We start from the raw sequence: 21,253 nt of genomic DNA, 5'->3' as shown, positions 1-21,253 counted from the left end.
ATCATAATTATTAGGTTTTGTTTTTGTAGTAAATGTTTGGGTTAAGGGGATTTCCATGTTCCCAGAGACATGATATTTTAAAGAGGCACGCTCACATATGGAACCTTTATGAGTTTTTTATTTTATGAGTTTTAATTACACAAGTGATTTTTTTTTTATTTTAAGGATAAAGGGTTCTTTAATATGTCTAATATGGTATGGAACACGAATGTGGGGGGATGGTGTAACCCGTGACCGGATTTCATGGCTCTCTCGGGTGGTCTGATCAGCCACAAGGGGGTGCCATTTGAATAAAACATTTGTGGTCATGGGTAATACTGTTTAAAAATAAAAAAAATAAAAAAATATATATATATTTTTTTTGAAATTAATTTTTTTAAGGTAACTTAATTATAGTGGAGTTTACTTAACCTATATAAAGACTTTAGAAATTGCCACCATAGACATGTTTTTCTAAAAATCCATGAGTTTAGATAAAGCCAAACAGCGAGACATTTAGTTAAAATGTGGAAACATGGGAAAAGGCAGACAGATGAGCCCTCCCCCGCACTGCAGAGACCTTGACGGTTGGAGAGCAGAGAGGAGAAGTTTTAGAAGGGAGCCAGGACGAGCAGAGATAACGGAGTGTGTAGATAACAGTCACTGAGTGGAGACAAAAGGGAGAATTGGACATGTGGAAAATTAAAGGGGCGCTCCTACATGATAATGTCAGAACAGAAGGATAATATACTAATCTTACCTAAGTCATTATTTAGAGTAGGTAAGGTTGTTACCTGGGCATAGCCAGGTATCAAAAGGGGGCTAGGTAAATTGTGGTCTAGGATAGGATGGGGCCTATTGGATAAGAAACTAATATTTTTTAATGTAGTTAACAAATGTGCATAGAAGTTAAAGATAGAATCAGATAAAACATGAGAAACTGTTTGTTAACCAAGCCTGTATGTCCAGCATTTTATGCATTATAGGTGAACTACAGGTGAAGTCACTCAATCCAGTCCCAGAGGCTTGTTGGGGGGACCATACCAAGGTCTCCTGGGGACAGCTAGCTGAAAGAGCTACCCGGATTCATATCGCACGGTGGGAGGGTAAGACACACTGACACTATCGAACAATAAACAGTGTTCGAGAGGAGAACTGGAATTAACAGAATTCTGGGGGCCATCTCTCGAATGAAGAAAATCCTCCCTGTCCTGTCACCCCTGTTTTTGTTCATAGAAGTGAAGATGTGTCTGGCTCTTGCTAAGTGATGTGTTCTCGGGGAAAGGGTGGGGCTTCACATGGAAGCTGTTTGTCTGAGCTGTCTTATCGTGGGTGACATCCCAAATAACACAGCTCCGGATGAATCAGTACCCGAAGCCTCAGCTGGTTTGACCACCCTGGCTCACGGGTTGACAGAAAACACTGGGGTGGATACTTCTCTGATTAATTGGGTTTGATAGTATGTTTAGAAAACGGGGAAAATATTATGATCACTGTATTATGGGCTACATTCACCTGTGTGACTGTTTTAGTTTTATGGGGCTGTTGTCTAACTCCCTGTGTATGAGGCCTTATTTCCAGGACTCTGGAGAAATCGATGGAAATAGATGGTGATGTACCAGCGGATTCCAGGTTCTGACCCGTGGAATGCTGAATGTATGTCTACAGAACAAGTGGACGAAAATTATAAATGAAATTATATTAAATTGGGAGGGTGTCCGTATGGGGATTACAGGATAACCGACTTGGGACAGTTCTGGGATTGGAAGAGAGGGTATCCTTATAGCATAGGGGATCCCACAAAGGTGGATAGGTTTTTCATGATATGGGAAAACCTGGGAGCACTGTTGAACTTTGTAAAGGTGATGAAATCTTGCTAACCATCAAAACTATTAAGCTCTCTGATGCAGGCACTTACACCCTTGGACTACAAAGGACCGGGACAGACACGATGGGTGTGTTTTCTATTAAGGTGCTGCCAAAACCAGAGGTCCCAGATGAACCAGGGCCAGACACACTCCTCTACCACCCCTGGACCGAACCTGCCACCACTGTATTAAAAAATCCCATTCAGGTAATTAATGTTAGACTATTCAGCTATTGATCAATTAGGCACTGAGACTGGTGTTATTGGTAGGGACAATTTGTGGCTTTCTTATGAGGTACAGTTAAGACCCTGAAAAGAAAGGACTACATGAGTTACATGAAACATTGGTCATGATGGACCTGTTCTGGCTACACACCCATTTGCTATAGGAGAAGGAGAGGGGTGGTTGTGTATTCTGAGAGGTTTATACCTGGTTGAGGCCAATTCAACTCTCTGTTCCTCTTTGAGCCTTGTGTTTCCTACAGTACCTCCTCATCGGGCCCCTTGGGGTGTTGAGGCATATGGGGGCAATTACAGTTGCATCACGGGTACAGGTAATGGCATTGATTATGGGAGATTGCCTGAAGCTGATTGCAGTAGTAACATAACCATTAATTCCACTTGGCCAGTTACAGGCCTAAACCAAACTAGTGGTCTGGCTGATGTGTGGTGGATCTGTGGACCCAAAAGAGTGCTGAGACTCATTCTTAGAGGAGACTGGCAAGGTACGTGTGCTCTGACCAGTTTGATAATTCCACTGACCATTGTTGATGTTACTGCTGAACAGTTGTTGGGTTCTGTATCCAGGGGACCTGAAAACATTCCATCCCATGGGAGACATAGAAGTAGTGCTCCATGGACAGAGGATGTAGTTGACATACACACTAACCTGTTGGGAGTGCCGGTGGGGGTTCCTCATGAGCTTCAGGCCTTGGGCAGGAATGATGGATTATAGGTCCAGCCATAGTGGATGCAAGACAGACTGCATGGATTCATTACATCTACTATGATCAACAGCGTTTTGTTAATTACCCCCGTGATGCACTCACTGGTATGTCTGAACAGTTTGAGGCCACATCTAGGGTTGCCAGACAGAATAGACTTGCTTTGGATATGCTTCTTGCCAGTCAGGGGGGCGTATGCAAGATGTTCGGTGAACAATGTTGCACGTATATTCCTAATAACACCAGTCCAGATAGTAGTATATCTAAGGCCCTTAGTGGGCTTGATGCACTATCTGCTGAGATGAGGACCATGGCGGGGGTGGAGGAGTCTGGCCTGTTCTCTTGAGTGGGAGCCTGGTTTTGGTAAGTACACTAGAATGGTGGTTACTGGATTTCTGACCCTAATTTTTGTTATTGATGTGTTGTGCTGCTTGCATCATACCGTGTTTCAAGAAGTCTGTTACAGATGTGGTGAAGGCTTCAGGCATGATGATGCCTTTGCGTGATGCTCCAGTTGGAGATGCTGATACTGAAGCATGCTTTCAGGGGAGGATGAGACTGACTGAGGATGACCCATGGTATGCTGTGGGCGAGGTAGTAGAATAAATCTTACACCACCACAGTTCCTTGTTATACATCTTTATGATGGGTTTTCTTTCCAGTATGTTTGTTCTCCCTGTTGTGAAGGTTTTGAGTCCCTGGGTGGCATGAAGCCCAACTGGTGCAGGATAGGAGTAGCTGAGAGGACCAGATGGTTTATAATAATGCTTTGCTTTGTTTTACTCTGTTTTCCATGACCAAAGTTTTATCCGGTATCTTACATGTCAATAAACAATAAAGTGTTATCCTGTTTTTGCTAAGTGACACCCTTGTGGGTGTCAAAAGGGGGACTTAAATTTCACATTTCTTTTTTTTTTATGTTCTGTTTTTGAATGAGCTGTTCTCTTTTGACATGAAGGTATTTTAAACTCTGTGACTGTTATATGATTCATTGCTGAATTTTTGTTCACACCCTGGGGGGTGTGAAAAAGAGGGATTATTGGTTCCTGTGTTTTACATTATAGCCATTACCATATATATGATTGAATATTATCTGCTGTTGGCTTGTGTTGATGTATGCAAGTGTTATGCAACATAGCTGACTTGAAACATTGTTAAAAGTGTCAGGGCCAGGGGACTTTCTCATGCTGGAAAAATACAGAAGGGAGGGCACATTCAGAGCGTGGGGTTGCGAGAACAAGCGTTTTTTTGTTGTTAGATAACAGGAGCCAGGTGCGTGATAACGGTATGGAGCATGAGAGCCTGGCTGCAACTTCTCTTATGACATTCCAGAATCGCATTGCAGTAGATATGCTACTGGCGGAGAAAGGTGGAGCTTGTACTATGTTTGGTGAACAGTGTTGCACTTTCATCCCTAATAACGCAGCCTCCGATGGTAGCTTGACCATGGCCCTAGAAGGTTTGAGGACGCTTAATGGTAAAATGAAATCTCATTCTGGGATGGATACCTCGATGTGGGACTCCTGGATGAGTGCGTTTGGTAAATATAAAACCCTGGTGTCCTCCATTTTGGTATCCATTTCGGTGTTCGCTGCCATTTTAGTTCTCTGTGGATGCTGTTGCATTCCATGCATCCGTTCCCTTGCCACTAGGGTTATCTCTAAAGCCATTGACCCTTCCTCCCCTTCCCAGATGTTTCCTCTGCTGGATAAAGACCTACTTGAATTCGAGGATGAGGAGGAGAGTGCCTATTAGATTTACATTATATCTGCTGTTGCCTTATGGGTATGTATGTGTTATGCAAGTGGATCATTCCGCCTGACTTGCCTAGTTTAAGTCACATCTCTTTGGAGATGTGAAGAGAGGGAATCACAACTTTTTCCTGCGGGAAAAAAGTTGGCTTATGTAGACAAGCATTTACTTTTATTTTGAGCTGTTGTTCTCCGCTCTGTAAAATGAGGGTTGTAAGTTCCTAGGTGGCTGGTAGCCAACTTAGTACATAGTGGGATTGAATGGAGAACATGATGGTAATACTATATCTATTTCTGTTTAATACCGTGCCTTATTTCATAGTCCCCTTGGGAGAAGTTTCTCTTTGTGTCTGGATCCAGTTAGGTTGTGTCACGTCTCTGGTGAGACGTGAAGAGAGGGTTTTGTAGAGAAATGCTAATTCTTATGTAGGTGACCAAACTATTGTTAAGGGGGGGCTACCACTCAGAGTTGAGCCTGTGGGGTCCCCTACAGGATAGCTCCCGCATTACACTAATGGCCAAAACCAGCGCACACACACATGATCTCCGTTGTAGCTGAACGTTGAATGCCCGAAGAGGATTCTACGATGACGGACAGACAACTGAGCCAATGGCGGAAGACTACAGACTACACCCCAGCTGAACCAATCCAAAGATCCGATCTTCCAGAATCAACCTACTTTCTGTTCTATATATAAGTGGTGTACTGATTGTATCGGTCTCTTCTTCGTCTGCGCTTCCGTACGAACCAGCGGGAGAGCCGTAATTACGCTGTTCTAGATATCTTCACTCTGAATAAACTGTAGCTTGTCATACAATTTACCACCTTGTCTGAGTCGATCCTTGACCGACTCGTCCGTCTACATATCCAATTACTAACACTAGCTAATTTGTCCTATTTAGCTAGCTTGCTGTTGCTAGCTAATTTGTCCTGGGATATAAACATTGAGTTGTTACTCTACTCTGACAATTAATCCACACATAAAACAGCCAACCGAATCCTTTCTAGTCATCTAGTAACCGGAAGGTTGCAAGTTCAAACCCCCGAGCTGACAAGGTACAAATCTGTCTTTCTGCCCCTAAACAGGCAGTTAACCCACTGTTCCTAGGCCGTCATTGAAAATAAGAATTTGTTCTTAACTGACTTGCCTACTTAAATAAAGGTTAATAAAAAAATCTCTCCTCCTTCCAGGCTTTTTCATCTTTGAATTTAAATGGTGATTGGCATCTACACTTTTACCACACAACCAGCAAAACATTTAGTCTTTCAATTACCCACGTGAGTATAACCAATGAGGAGATGGTACGTGGGTACCTGCTTCTATAAACCAATGAGGAGATGGGAGAGGCAGGACTTGCAGCGCGATCTGCATCAGAAATAGGAATTACTTCTATTTTAGCAACTCAGACTCGTTGGCGCGCGAGAGCAGTGTGGGTGCAATAATTGAATAACATGGATTTCTACATTTATTTTGGGACGGAACGGCCCAGTACATCACTGGGGCCAAGCTTCCTGCCATCCAGGACCTCTATACCAGGCGGTGTCAGAGGATGGCCCTAAAAATTGTCAAAGACTCCAGCCACCCTAGTCATAGACTGTTCTCTCTGCTACCGCATGGAAAGCGGTACTGGAGCGCAAAATCTAGGTCCAAGAGGCTTCTAAACAGCTTCTACCTCCAAGCCGTAAGACTCCTGAACATCTAGTCAAATGGCTACCCAGACTATTTGCATTCCCCCTCCCCATTCTCTGTTGTCATCTATGCGTAGTCACTTTAATTAGCTCTACCTATATTGACACAGTGACTCTGCACCGGTACCCCCCTGTATATATTGTTATTTTTTACTGCTGTTCTTTAATTATTTGTTACTTTTCTCTTATCCATATATTTTTTTTAAACTGCACTGTTGGTTCGGGGCTTGAAAGTAAGCATTTCACTGTAAGGTCTACTACACCTGTTGTATTCGGTGCATGCGACTAATAGAATTTGATTTGAAGTTAAAGGCATAATCCACCCCAAACCACTCATTCCTATGAGGTAGCTACACAATAATAGCAATGTCAATTTCAGCATGTGAAGTAACTAGCTAGCTGTAACGTCGCGGTAACAAACTGCACTATCAATTCAGGAGTTTATCTCACCAAGTTCAATTTGCAGTTCTCTACCCAGAGTGAGTGCAAGAGTACTTTTCTGTGGCAACAACGGCCCTTTCCCACGTTTCCGACACAGGGCTCATTGCGTGATGATGGTACTTGAAGGAGAAACTGAGTTGAATAATTTGGTACACTGTTGAGCACCTCTAAGCGAAATATATACATTGTCATGACGATATAAATAGATGGATGTGTTATAGACAAGTATGCCCATACCAGTTATTGGCTGATTTGGAGTGCAGGTAATTGTTTTAAAAGTGTTAGCGAATAATTGCATCACATTTCATATCTCCATTGACGAGAACCATGTAACTTTAGCTAGCTATGACACGTTCCCACACGATTTTCTAATTTCACAGATGGACCACTTAGAAGTTAAATAATGGGGACATTTATTGAACATAGGCTCTCACCAAATTGACAGGAGTCTCATGATTTTTATTTTTGGGAGTGGATTATCCCTTAAAGGTTGGTTGAACTTTTTTTAAATATTAATTTTTACCGTATTGTCAATGGACTATCTGCTAGACCACAAGCTTTAGCTATGCACAGGAGGTTCGAGCACAATTTGGCTAAGTAGAAAATCGATATACAAATATATATGTGTGTTTGTGTGTCTTGACATGGTTGATGTCTCGTTGGCAGGAGGCAGATGGCACTCTGGACTGCATCAGTATGGCTCTCACGTGCACTTTTAACCGCTGGGGCACGCTTCTGGCGGTGGGGTGCAACGACGGACGCATCGTACTTTCGGACTTCCTGACACGGGGCATCGCCAAGATTATCAGTGCTCACATCCATCCAGTCTGAAAACAAACTATGGCCACAAGAAAGTAAAAACACCAGCAAGCACACCATTCAGAATCCGCAAACCATGTTTATATATGCTCAAATGTTCTTCTTGTATTTTCTCATAAACCATCATTTCGTTCCAGAGCCCTTGTCAAGGGGTGTATTGACTGTGGTTCGGGATATTAACCTTCCTAAATGTTTCCCTGTGTGTCTGCAGTTGGAGTCGAAATGGGCACAAGTTGGTGAGTGCGTCGACAGATAACATCCCGTCCCTGTGGGACGTCCGAACTGGAGACTGACCAAAGGTTCCGCTTCCCCTTGCCCATCCTAAAATTGTAGTACCACACCAGAGACTTGTGAGTATATATCTATATCTACCTCGTCCTACACCTCAGCCCAGTCTTATCCTTTCTAACTAATTGTAACTCCTAACCTCATCCATCAAACTACAGTTAGTAGTACCGTCCCCACCTACCTGGGAGTATATATCTATACCCCAGCTCAGTATATACCTCCACCTTAGCTCAGCCTACACCTCAGCCTCTTATGCTTCCTAACTGATTGTCACTCCTAACCTCAACCCATCAAACTACAGTACCACTCAACAGACCTTTGAGTATCTGTATGGAATAATGGAATACTTGTATGGAAAAATATGGAAATGTCTGACAGCAGGAGATGGGATCCTTAGCTAATAACATACACACAACTACTACTACCACCACGTTCAATGCCAGATACTTTTCTCCAAGGAAGTCTGTGATAATGAAGACCTTTTGCCTAAGACTACCACAACAATTACATTGTCTATGCTAAATGTGTTTAAATTGTAACAGGAAAAAAATTGTTGTGGTATAAGAAATACATTTTATTCAACAGTGCTTGGAAAAGCAGAGATGACAATACTTTTTGTTTCACCCATACATCAATATTATTAAAGAACAGTATGTTTATAATATCATAAACCAAGTCTTTTATAAATTCCAAATTACATTTTCTATATTCATACGTTTTAAAGGGAGCTTTTGTCATGACAAGGTGAAGGTGCCCTCTTCAAATGGCACAACAGAATCTTTCAGATTGACCACAGCATATAGCAACCATCTCGTATACTTGAGGGATGTCTCCTTTCATATCTGGAAAAGGACAAAGTAGTAGAAGTAGATGCTGCTGTAGCATTGCTCATCTTCACAGTGGGAATCCAGTCGACATGGTGTCTTGATAAAGGTCAACTGGTGAACCTACAGTAGTACATCAACAAATGAAAAGCAAACCTGATGTTAGAATATCACTTCTTCAGGTCACCGATACCACCAGGGCTCTTAACAGTTTGCTTCCTGTTTAATTCATTCAGGTGTTTAGTGTCACAAAGATTACATTTATTGTCGGGCTTGAACAATTATTATATGATATCCACTGGAGTTTTCTGGGACAATAATGTCCTCAAAGCTATATGGATGTCATATTGTATAATTTGTCTCCCCTTTTCATAGTCATGGCTAGAAAGGGTCCAGCTTTTGTCAAATGAACATATTTGACATTTCGTAACAGATTAGGAGAATTATGTTAAGATTAGGAAACAGGTTAACTAAAATGAACAAAAATTACTTTTCACAAAAGCTGAATCCTTTTAGCCAGCATTCCTTTTTTTATATGCCTAGATTATGGGGTTGCATTCAAGACAAGGTCGTTTTTATTGACCTGTTGTCAGTAGAGTAGGCCTAGGCTACCGTCCTATAAAAAAATGATTTGGCTAATTTCTCCAGTCGAATTGCAAGAAATGTTTATCAAAGGCCACATTTTTCCTTTGGAAAGGAAACAGCTCTGATATAGCCTATTAACCTATGCCACTACGTGCTCAATAGCCTAAATTATCACTATCATATCTAGTCATAACATTAGGAAAAGTAGGCTTACATTTGTCTGCAATTGTGATAAGGCATGAATTCCTTTGTCATAAAGGACTGCATGCCTAAGACCGAGTGTAAGGCGCTGCATCGCAGTGCTATCGGCGTTACTACAGACCCTGGTTCGATTCCAGGCTGAATCACAACCGGCCGTGATTGGGAATCCCATAGGGCAGCACACATTTGGCCCAGCGTCGTCTGGGTTTGGCAATGGTATGGCTGTCATTGTAAATAAGGATTTGTTCTTAGCTGACTTGCCTAGTTAAATAAAAAATAAAGGTACATTTTTTTGGGGGTGAAAAATTGCTTCCCCAGTACTTTAAACTCACGCAACACATGCTAATTGCTAGACTACAAGCTCATTTTGGCTAATTTAGTGTTGTTGTTAACACCTAGCATAACAGCTAAACTAAACTCGAAATCGTTCAGACTTGATTTACCAGTGAGGAAATGATCGTAGCAGACCCGTTACTGACATCTGTCTGGGTTTAGGTCTTGCTGGTCAAAAAGGTTTCTTCGTGTTTCTGACTGTTCTTGGGTCTTCTCTTGGTGTCACCAATGGTGTTTCATGATTGCGGGAATCTGTAAACATATTTTGTCCCCATTGCCTTTCCTGCCTTGTTAAAGCAGCCAAATACTCGACAGAAATTGACCGTAGTAACGAATCAACTAGTTTTCGACACTGTTATTATGCAGTTTGGGGTAGCCACTCGGCTGTTGTCAGAAGAATTATTGCGGTGGTCTTCCAACATGGCCGCCAAGAGGTGTCGTACGTCACCTGCAAGCCCTCTATTCGTAGTTTTGTTTGGAAATTCGTAAATATCTTTCTTAAGAACTTTGGAAATATCTTCTTATGTGGCATTGACATTAGTGACGTGCTTGAAACGAATAAATAAGCCTATGTGACAGGGATGATAGGATTTGGCCCACTATAATAAAGTGTTGATATTTACATTTTATTACATTTATTGTTTGATTAATGTCTCGAGAATAAAAACGTTTTAGTTGGTTCGCGAATCCTTTATACACACATGTACTGATATTGTATCATATAATAGCACTCACAACTTTCCAAGAAAAACAAAAATTGAGACATGTATTATTATTATAAAAAATAATGTAACGTTTATTTAACTAGGCATGTCATTTATGGTCTGTATGCATATATTTTAGGCTATTTATACAGAGAAGGGGCCTAAAATCTGTTTAAGCTGGATTTAAGATCATATTACCATAGTTTAGGTTTCTGATATCACATGCCTTACTTTTATTTTCCTGCGTAAGGAAATCAGGATTATGCCTCGACTGCCATTCATTCCAGTTAGACTGATTTGGGTGTCTCCCTGGCCAATATGGCAGCCATTTTAATCCCACTCTGGAACTTTGAGGGTTTATGACATAGCCAGCCAGCACTAGTCATTTAATAGGCTTTCTTTGGTCTGTACCAAGGATCAGAGGGTCTTAAAAAAAAATAGGAGGCATAGATCTATAAAGGTCCTAAAAGGACTACTTTCATCATGATTTAAAAATATAATGTTATTTAGTTTGTTTTGTGACCAACTGTTTATATAGTTTGTTTTTTTCGGAAGCGATTTACAGGTATTTTTTAAATTTGATTATTTTTATTTCACCTTTATTTAACCAGGTAGGCCAGTTGAGAACAAGTTCTCATTTACATCTGCGACCTGGCCAAGATAAAGCAAAAGCAGTGCGACAAAAACAACAGAGTTACACATGGAATAAACAAACAGTCAATAACACAATATAAAAATCTGTATACAGTGGGTGCAAATGAAGTAAGGAGGTAAGGCAATAAATAGGCTATAGTGGCAAAGTAATTACCATTTAGCAATTAACACTGGAGTGATAGATGTGCAGATGAGGATGTGCAAGTAGAAATACTGGTGTGCAAAAGAGCAGAAAAACAAATATTGGTTGAGGTAGTTGGTTGGATGGGCTATTCACAGATGGGCTGCGTGCAGCGATCGGTAAGCTTTTCTGACCGCTGATACTTAAAGTTTGTGAGGGGAAAAAAGTCTCCAACCTCAGTGATTTTTGCAAGTCGTTCCAGTCATTGGCAGCAGAGAACTGGAAGGAAAGGCGGCCAACTGAGGTGTTGGCTTTCGGGATGACCAGTGAAATATACCTGCTGAAGTGCGTTCTACGGGTGGGTGTTGCGATGGTGACCAGTGAGCTGAGATAAGGCAGAGCTTTACCTAGCAAAGACTTATAGATGACCTGGAGCCAGTGGGTTTGGCAATGAATATGGAGCGAGGACTAGCCAACGAGAGCATACAGGTCGCAGTGGTGGGTGGTATATGGGGCTTTGGTGACAAAACGGATGGCACTGTGATAGACTGCATCCAATTTGCTGAGTAGGGTGTTGGAGGCTATTTTGTAAATGACATCGCCAAAGTCAAGGATTGGTAGGATAGTCAGTTTTACGAGGGTTTGTTTGGCAGCATGAGTGAAGGAGGCTTTGATGCGAAATAGGAAGCCAATTCTAGATTTAATTTTGAATTGGAGATGCTTAATATGAGTCTGGCAGAGTTTACAGTCTAGCCAGACATCTAGGTATTTATAGTTGTCCACATATTCTAAGTTAGAACCATCCAGAGTAGTGATGCTAGTCGGGCGGATGGGTGGGGCATCGATCTGTTGAAGAGCATGTATTTAATTTGACTATCATTTAAGAGCAGTTGGAGGCCATGGAAGAAGTGTTGTATGGCATTGAAGCTCGTTTGGAGGTTTGTTAACACAGTGTCCAAAGAAGGGCCACATGTATACAGAATGGTGTCATCTATTCAAAGTCATATTCATTCAGATATTTTCATACATTCAGTTATAATATTTGCATTTCATACTTTCCTGTACCTATGGGCTGCCACTCGAAAGAAGAAAAATGCATACAAAGACAAACAGCATGAACAGTTTTGTAATATTCTGTATGCAAGGAAAATAAAGAAGGCTCTCCAACCCCCTCGGACCCCATGCACCCGCCCGCATCCTCCCTCCCCACCCAGAAACCATATCTTCCACCCCGCCTAGCCCCCCTTCATCCGCATTATCATCTTTCCTCAAACCATTACAATCCATGATATCGCCAAGGGTATAGATGCCACATTTGGACCATTGGGGCAAGGCATTATTGTTAAATATTAGGCTGGGTGTGCCATTTCAATCCCAGTTGCATAGATTTTCAGTTTGGCAGCAAATAGAAATTGTGTGAATAAATAATAGGGCTAAAGCGTAGTTTACATTTGTTTAAGAGCGAGATCAATGAACACCACATCTTCCAGGGCAATTAGAGCCACCATATTTCTCTCTGTTCTCAGCCAGGGAGAGGAAGAGTCATGTCTAAACCAATTCAAAATTGGGGGGTGAAATGCTAAATGCCCTCTCTGTAAATTTGTTAATTTAGTCTGGGATCTCTTACCTTTTCATATACATTTTGAATACACTCTGGATTTTATCCCAATAGCCGGAAGGGGGAGACTCACAAAATTCAACCGAGGCAATGTATTCAATTTCACAATAGAAATTCTGCCGGTGAGAGCGACTGCGACTAGTCCATTCTACTGAGGTCTGATTTAATTGATTTTAGCCTTCTGTTAAGTTTTTGGTAATGGTTTCATCTAAAGAAGGAAATATACTGTATATATTCCTAAATATTTAAAATGACAAACAATTGGATTCCATATGTAGAGATGGAGTCCTCTGTCGCATTCTTGAGGGGGAGTAAGGCAGATTTGGTTAGATTTATTTTATTTTTGAGATGTAGCTGAATTTGTTCATAATCTTCAAAGTGTTTGGGAGAGATTGAGATACTTTATCTAAATAATGTAAGATATTGTCTGCGTATAATGAGATTACGTAATTCGTAGGCTTGAGAGATATTGGTGTCATTTCTTTCGATTTTTGAACTGCCTGGGCTAGGGGCTCCATTGAAGAAGAAAAACAAATAGCAGAGGTGAGAGGGGTTCACCTTGCTTACTACTTCTAGTGATTCTGAATGGAGCAGAGCAGGTATTGCCTGTTATTACTATGGCTAAGGGAGTTGACATATAGAATCATTACTGCAAAGCTTGTTAGCCAGTAGAACACTGGGTCGATTACCATGGAAGTAATGGTTGAGTCTAACTCGATGGATGGCAAATTCTACTCTCTGTCTAATAAAAGAAAATGGTTTGTGATACAAATGTAAAAAGCATGTTAAAGGTAGACTCTGAGAAATGACGTTACCTCGAGCAGCACCGCAGATATTGAGATGAGTGTGATGAAGACTTCACTCTAACACAGTCACACACAATGTCTGCACATGTACACTGGTTTACATCACGCTGTTTACAGTGTGGTAGCCAGTGCGCCAAGACAGCAGAGAAGTTGAACCCTGTGCTTCAACGTTCATAGTTTTTGCGGAAATTGACCCTTTATGCTGTTTTACTTTCTGCATCTACATCGTATTGCTGAGTCTACCTTTAAACATCCTTCCTCCCAATGAAGAGTTGAGAATTGCCAGAACAGTCTGGAGTACCAAAAATATTTTGGGGCTATACTGGCGTGGAATCGCTCATGAAGCACTGTTGAAAGAGGAATCATTCAGGAGTCCACAAGATTCCAGAATCATAAACCAAAACTGTCTACTGATGAGGATGGATGTTGTGGATCTATTAGAATAGGTTGGTTAATTCATTCCATCCTGGGATTTTGTGTTCAGGAAAACTGGAGTGCGTTCGCCCCAGACTTTAAGGAGCTGGATGAGAACGTGGAGTACGAGGAGAGAGTCTGAGTTTGATATAAAATACGAGGATTAAAGTGAACCTGAACATACAGGTACACACACACACAAACGTGTGCATAAATGGAGAGACATTGCTGCTTGTCAGGGACTTATTTGTGTGTGCCCCAGGTGCGGATGCTGCGGAGGATGAGGAGGTGGATGTGACCTCTTGACCCCATTGTGGCTTTTTGCAGCAGGTGAGTGTGTGTGATGATGATGAAGGTAGACAGGTGTTGTGGTGGTGATACTTTTATAGCTTTAAATAGGCAAGGCAATTGAATAGAAATATAATTGCAACACAATACTGTGTTAGTGATAAGGAGCTAGAAGACTTCAAGGCCTTGTTCTACCTGCCCATCGCTCCAGAGGCAGAGGACCCTGAGGAGAATCCATTTGATCCCCCTCCGGATGCAGCCGTCCAGACCGCCACCACAGAAGATGGTTCTTCCCACACGGGGCGGGGACAAGAAGCAGCACCAGCCATCCTCAGAAGGAGCCCCGCCCAAAAAGAAGGCCCATACCACCACCATCATCGAGCTACAAGGGGTGCCCAGTGATGGTGAGAGTCAGAAGAACGCACACACACACAACCATTTTTAACCATTGATTGGATACCTATTTGACTTGTGTATTCTCCCCCTATCCCAGAGGTGCACCCCTTACTGGGGGTGAAGGGAGACAGTAAGTCCAAGAAGAAGAAGACGGCAGGGCGGCCGAAAGGCTCCAAAGGTAAAGAGAAAGACTTCCCCTTCAGGCCCAAACCCTACAGGGGGGACAGGGTCGATCTACCCTGACGAAGTGGGAGGAGGAGGGATGAAGGGCAGAGTGGAGGGGGGCCTTACTGCTGCAGGTAAGGATGTGATATGATATGACGCCACAATGGGGAGCTATGCTGATCCTGCTAGCTACAATGCTACACCAGCCATCTGCTTCCACGGCCCGGCTAGGCCCACCCTACAAACACACACTGACCCTTTAACTGAGCCCAAACCGCCCACTATCCCCAGGCCCCCAACCCCCCACCCTACAACCCACCCTCCTTAACTCTGCTGATTAGGAACTGATTCTGGGACAGATTTGAAATGTGGTGGGACTAATCCGAACAAAAGAGATTCTCCCCACTGTGAGGGTTTGGGTTAGTTGTGATTCTGGTTGTTGGTTTGGTTTCCAATATGGCCATCGGCCAGCCGACTGACCTGGGGCTAGGATGGCTTTATACTGACCTGACCTGCGGTTGGTTTGTCTACTTCCTGCTTGCCCTTCCTGCTCCACTCCGCACCGGCCTCGCTCTTCCCTGGGCTTGTGTGTCTGCGGTGGACGGGTATATCCAGGTTTGTGTCTATGTTGGATGTGTTTGGGTGTTTTGTATATTTGTGAAATCAATTCTGCTCTAAGATCTGTGATGTTTGCTGTGCTTTTTTTAAAACAACTGTCAAGTCATCCTGCTGGACCACAATGCAAGACACTGAGAGTTGAGCAAAACTGAGCTGTCATAAGCTGTGTTCAAACTTCTTCTCAGTTTTTTGTTGGTTAAAAACAACCTATGCAATGTTATTGGGTCAAATTGCATCAGTGATTCAAAAGGAGAAATGTACAAATGTTTGCTATGGAAATACATTTGTGAAACCTTGCAAGCAAACAGTGAGGGAATTTCTTCTTTTGAATCACCTTTTTATTTTTCAATGCACCTCCAAAAGCATATTTTTTCAAATTGCATTATTGAAAAATTGTTATGGTAAGAGATTATACACCTGAAATGCCTCCGCTTTGAATTCTGTGTTTATTTCATGTTGACCATACTGTCTGTTCTGGGAAAAGTATGAAATTGATAGACTATAATTTCTGTACCTGGGAAGAAGGTAAGACAGACAATATTTAGTTTTCAAGCCAAGGACAGACAGGTCCTGAGTGTTTCTCCTCAGTAGATAAGGAGTATGTTCATTGTGAGATCTCTTCTATGTATTCTATGTGATATTCTTGGTGTCTTTCCTACAGGGAGCCTGGTTTCGCAGTCCTACAAACAGCATGATATTGTGGGTCTGGACTGAGCCAGCAGCTCGTTCTGGAAGGAGAAGGACAGGCACCTAAACTCAAAAGACAATTTGTGACATCACTCAAGACTCTCATTATGACATCACAGCCTTCTATCAGTCAGGCTGTTGACTGTGGGGTTTCGTAAACCCACAGGCTGTCTCTCTTTCTGTGTTGCCATGGTTACTTGGATTATCTCCCTTCTATCAAAGACTGCTGTATGAGACCTAATAATATCACAGGTTTGGATGAGAGTTCTGACTGGTAACTCTATGCCCCAGCAACATGGCAGATTCACACTTTCTCTTTTTGCAGTTTTTGGAACTAGTAACAGAAATGGACCAAGAGAAGGGTGGCATGTAGCCTAGTGGTTAAGAGCTTTGGGCCAATAACCGAAAGGTTGCTGGTTTGAATCCCGAGCAGACTAGGTGAAAAATATGTTGGATGTACCCTTGAGCAAGGCACTTAACCCTAATTGCTCTTTTAAGTCTCTCTGGATAAGAGCGCCTGCTAAATTACTCAAATGTAGAAGAGGGAAGCAACAATCTGCAATAGTAAAGGATCACCTCTTCTCCGTGTCTGTCTTTTTCTCTGTAGTATGACTGTACAGATATAATCATCTGCAGTGTAGTGTGTCCCAACTTGTCTGCTTTTAACTCCTCTATATATATATATATATATATATATTTTTTGTATTATTATTAAACTATTTTGATTTTGGTGATGCCACCTCTGTAATTATTGAGTCTTCCTGACTGGAGTTTCTTGTCTGTGGAAGAATAGGCGGTTTCCTACCTAAACCCACTGCCTTTTCCCGGGATAAATATGTGAGAAACCGTTAAATTATTTATTTTTAAATTATATGAACAGCATAATGTGTAATGGAACCTTTTTAAATGATATGAGATGTCTAAATCTGTCTTCTCTGCTATCTGCATGATGAATCATCAACGCTCAGGGTGGGGACAGAGACCGCATCTCAGTAGGCTATGGAGCGCAGTCCATCTATCATCTTATGGTAACTTTTTTTTCTTGTGACGGTTGGGCCTACAGTGCATTTGCTGTATAATGCGTTGCCTATACTACAGTATGATAATATAACAACTGAATGCACATCTAATTTACACATCTCCACCTGGCTTTCAGGGGTCACCTTACTTTTTCATAGTAAAGATCTATATATGTTTTATTTGCAGCTGCAGAGTTTTAAACAGTATATTACTAGGATACCATTGCTATAAATCAGTGCACATTTGACCACTGTCGTTCTCCATTAATTCCATTCAAATTGAGTCCAAAATAGATAATCCTGTTCAAGATTGGTGTGTGTGTGTGTATGTATATGTGTATATACAGTGCCTTGCGAAAGTATTCGGCCCCCTTGAACTTTGCGACCTTTTGCCACATTTCAGGCTTCAAACATAAAGATATAAATGTATTGTATTTTTTTGTGAAGAATCAACAACAAGTGGGACACAATCATGAAGTGGAATGACATTTATTGGATATTTCAAACTTTTTTAACAAATCAAAAACGGAAAAATTGGGCGTGCAAAATTATTCAGCCCCCTTAAGTTAATACTTTGTAGCGCCACCTTTTGCTGCGATTACAGCTGTAAGTCGCTTGGGGTATGTCTCTATCAGTTTTGCACATCGAGAGACTGAAATTTTTTCCCATTCCTCCTTGCAAAACAGCTCGAGCTCAGTGAGGTTGGATGGAGAGCATTTGTGAACAGCAGTTTTCAGTTCTTTCCACAGATTCTCGATTGGATTCAGGTCTGGACTTTGACTTGGCCATTCTAACACCTGGATATGTTTATTTTTGAACCATTCCATTGTAGATTTTGCTTTATGTTTTGGATCATTGTCTTGTTGGAAGACAAATCTCCGTCCCAGTCTCAGGTCTTTTGCAGACTCCATCAGGTTTTGTTCCAGAATGGTCCTGTATTTGGCTCCATCCATCTTCCCATCAATTTTAACCATCTTCCCTGTCCCTGCTGAAGAAAAGCAGGCCCAAACCATGATGCTGCCACCACCATGTTTGACAGTGGGGATGGTGTGTTCAGCGTGATGAGCTGTGTTGCTTTTACGCCAAACATAACGTTTTGCATTGTTGCCAAAAAGTTCAATTTTGGTTTCATCTGACCAGAGCACCTTCTTCCACATGTTTGGTGTGTCTCCCAGGTGGCTTGTGGCAAACTTTAAACAACACTTTTTATGGATATCTTTAAGAAATGGCTTTCTTCTTGCCACTCTTCCATAAAGACCAGATTTGTGCAATATACGACTGATTGTTATCCTATGGACAGAGTCTTCCACCTCAGCTGTAGATCTCTGCAGTTCATCCAGAGTGATCATGGGCCTCTTGGCTGCATCTCTGATCAGTCTTCTCCTTGTATGAGCTGAAAGTTTAGAGGGACGGCCAGGTCTTGGTAGATTTGCAGTGGTCTGATACTCCTTCCATTTCAATATTATCGCTTGCACAGTGCTCCTTGGGATGTTTAAAGCTTGGGAAATCTTTTTGTATCCAAATCCGGCTTTAAACTTCTTCACAACAGTATCTCGGACCTGCCTGGTGTGTTCCTTGTTCTTCATGATGCTCTCTGCGCTTTTAAAGGACCTCTGAGACTATCACAGTGCAGGTGCATTTATATGGAGACTTGATTACACACAGGTGGATTGTATTTATCATCATTAGTCATTTAGGTCAACATTGGATCATTCAGAGATCCTCACTGAACTTCTGGAGAGAGTTTGCTGCACTGAAAGTAAAGGGGCTGAATAATTTTGCACGCACAATTTTTCAGTTTTTGATTTGTTAAAAAAGTTTGAAATATCCAATAAATGTCGTTCCACTTCATGATTGTGTCCCACTTGTAGTTGATTCTTCACAAAAAAATACAGTTTTATATCTTTATGTTTGAAGCCTGAAATGTGGCAAAAGGTCGCAAAGTTCAAGGGGGCCAAATACTTTCGCAAGGCACTGTATATAATATGTTTGTATATACAGTTGAAGTCGGAAGTTTACATAAACCTTAGCCAAATACATTTAAACTCAGTTTTTCACAATTCCTGACATTTAATCCTAGGAAAAGTTCCCTGTTTTAGGCCAGTTAGGATCACCACTTTATTTTAAGAATGTGAAATGTTAGAATAATAGTAGAGCGATTTTATTTCAGCTTTTATTTATTTCATTACATTCCCAGTGGGTCAGAAGTTTACATTCCCAGTGGGTCAGAAGTTTACATTCCCCGTGGGTCAGAAGTTTACATACACTCAATTAGTATTTGGGAGCATTGCCTTTAAATTGTTTAACTTGGGTCAAACGTTTCAGGTAGCCTTCCACAAGATTCTCACAATAAGTTGGGTGAATTTTGGCCCATTCCCCCTGACAGAGTTGGTGTAACTGAGTCAGGTTTGTAGGCCTCACACATGCTTTTTCAGTTCTGCTGAGAAATGTTATATAGGGTTGAGGTCAGGGCTTTGTGATGGCCACTCCAATACCTTGACTTTGTTGTCCTTAAGCCATTTTGCCACAACATTGGAAGTATGCTTAGGGTCGTTGTCCATTTGGAAGACCCATTTGTGTCCAAGCTTCAACTTCCTGACTGATGTCTTGAGATGTTGCTTCAAAATATATCCACATAATTGTCCTTCCTCGTGATGCCATCCATTTTGTGAAGTGCCCCAGTCCCTCCTGCAGTGAAGCACCCCCACAACATGATGCTGGCAGCCTCGTGCTTCACTGTTGGTTCTTCGGCTTGCAAGCCTCACCCTTTTTCCTCCAAACATAACAACGGTCATTATGGCCAAACAGTTTTTGTTTCATCAGACCAGAGGACATTTCTCCAAAAAGTATGATCTTTGTCCCCATGTGCAGTTGCAAACCGTAGTCTGGTTTTTTTATGGCGGTTTTGGAGCAGTGGCTTCTTCCTTGCTGAGCGGCCTTTCAGGGTATGTCGATATAGGACTCGTTTTACTGTGGATATAGTTATTTTTGTTCCTGTTTCCTCCAGCATCTTCACAAGGTCCTTTGCTGTTCTGGGATTGATTTGCACTTTTCGCACCAAAGTGCGTTCATCTCTAGGAGAAAGAATGTGTCTCCTTCCTGAGCGTTATGATGGCTGCATGGTCCCATGGTGTTTATACTTGCGTACTATTGTTTGTACAGATGAACGTGGTACCTTCAGGTGTTTGGAAATTGCTCCCAAGGATGATCCAGACTTGTGGAGGTCTACAAAAACAGACTTGTGGAGGTCTTGGCTGATTTCTTTTGATTTTTCCATGATGTCAAGCAAAGAGGCACTGAGTTTGAAGGTAGGCCTTGAAGTACATCCACAGGTACACCTCCAATTGACTCAAATTATGTCAATTAGCCTAACAGAAGCTTCTAAAGCCATGACATAATTTTTTTGAATTTTCCAAGCTGTTTAAAGGCACAGTCAACTTAGTGTATGTAAACTTCTGACCCACTAGAATTGTGATACAGTGAATTGTAAGTGAAATAATCTGTCTGTAAACAATTGTTGGGAAAATGACTTGTGTCATGCACAAAGTAGATGCCCTAACCAACTTGCCAAAAGTATAGTTTGTTAACAATACATTTTTGGAGTGGTTGAAAAACTAGTTTTAATGACTCCTACCTAAGTGTATGTAAACTTCAGACTTCAACTGGGGCGGCAGCGTAGCCTAGTGGTTAGAGCGTTGGACTAGTAACCGGAAGGTTGCGAGTTCAAACCCCCGAGCTGACAAGGTACAAATCTGTCGTTCTGCCCCTGAACAGGCAGTTAACCCATTGTTTCCAGGCCGTCATTGAAAATAAGAATATGTTCTTAACTGACTTGCCTGGTTAAATAAAGGTTAAAAAAAAAACTGTATAATGTGTGGGAGCCTAGCTATATATTTTATTTTACCTTTATTTAAGCATGGAGTCACCATATTGGATAACGACACAATAATTTGGCCTTCTTTGGGCTTGGACTCATAAAGTTTCCATTGTGTATTTTTCATCAGGCTCAGGTTTGAATTTTCAATCAAGGCGTATTTATAT

At 41.7% G+C, this 21,253-nt stretch overlaps 1 pseudogene; it reads left to right on the top strand.

Annotated features, from left to right (window-relative positions):
• The first annotated feature begins 13,509 nt into the window (after positions 1-13,509).
• On the top strand, positions 13,510-16,220 carry LOC109891618 (retinoblastoma-binding protein 5-like; annotated as a pseudogene).
• The last annotated feature ends 5,033 nt before the right edge of the window (positions 16,221-21,253 follow it).

Source organism: Oncorhynchus kisutch, linkage group LG5 (genome assembly GCF_002021735.2).
Source record: "Oncorhynchus kisutch isolate 150728-3 linkage group LG5, Okis_V2, whole genome shotgun sequence".
NCBI lineage: Eukaryota > Metazoa > Chordata > Actinopteri > Salmoniformes > Salmonidae > Oncorhynchus > Oncorhynchus kisutch.
Note: the sequence above shows the minus strand (reverse complement) of the source record. Positions and strands in the feature narration are given on the sequence as shown.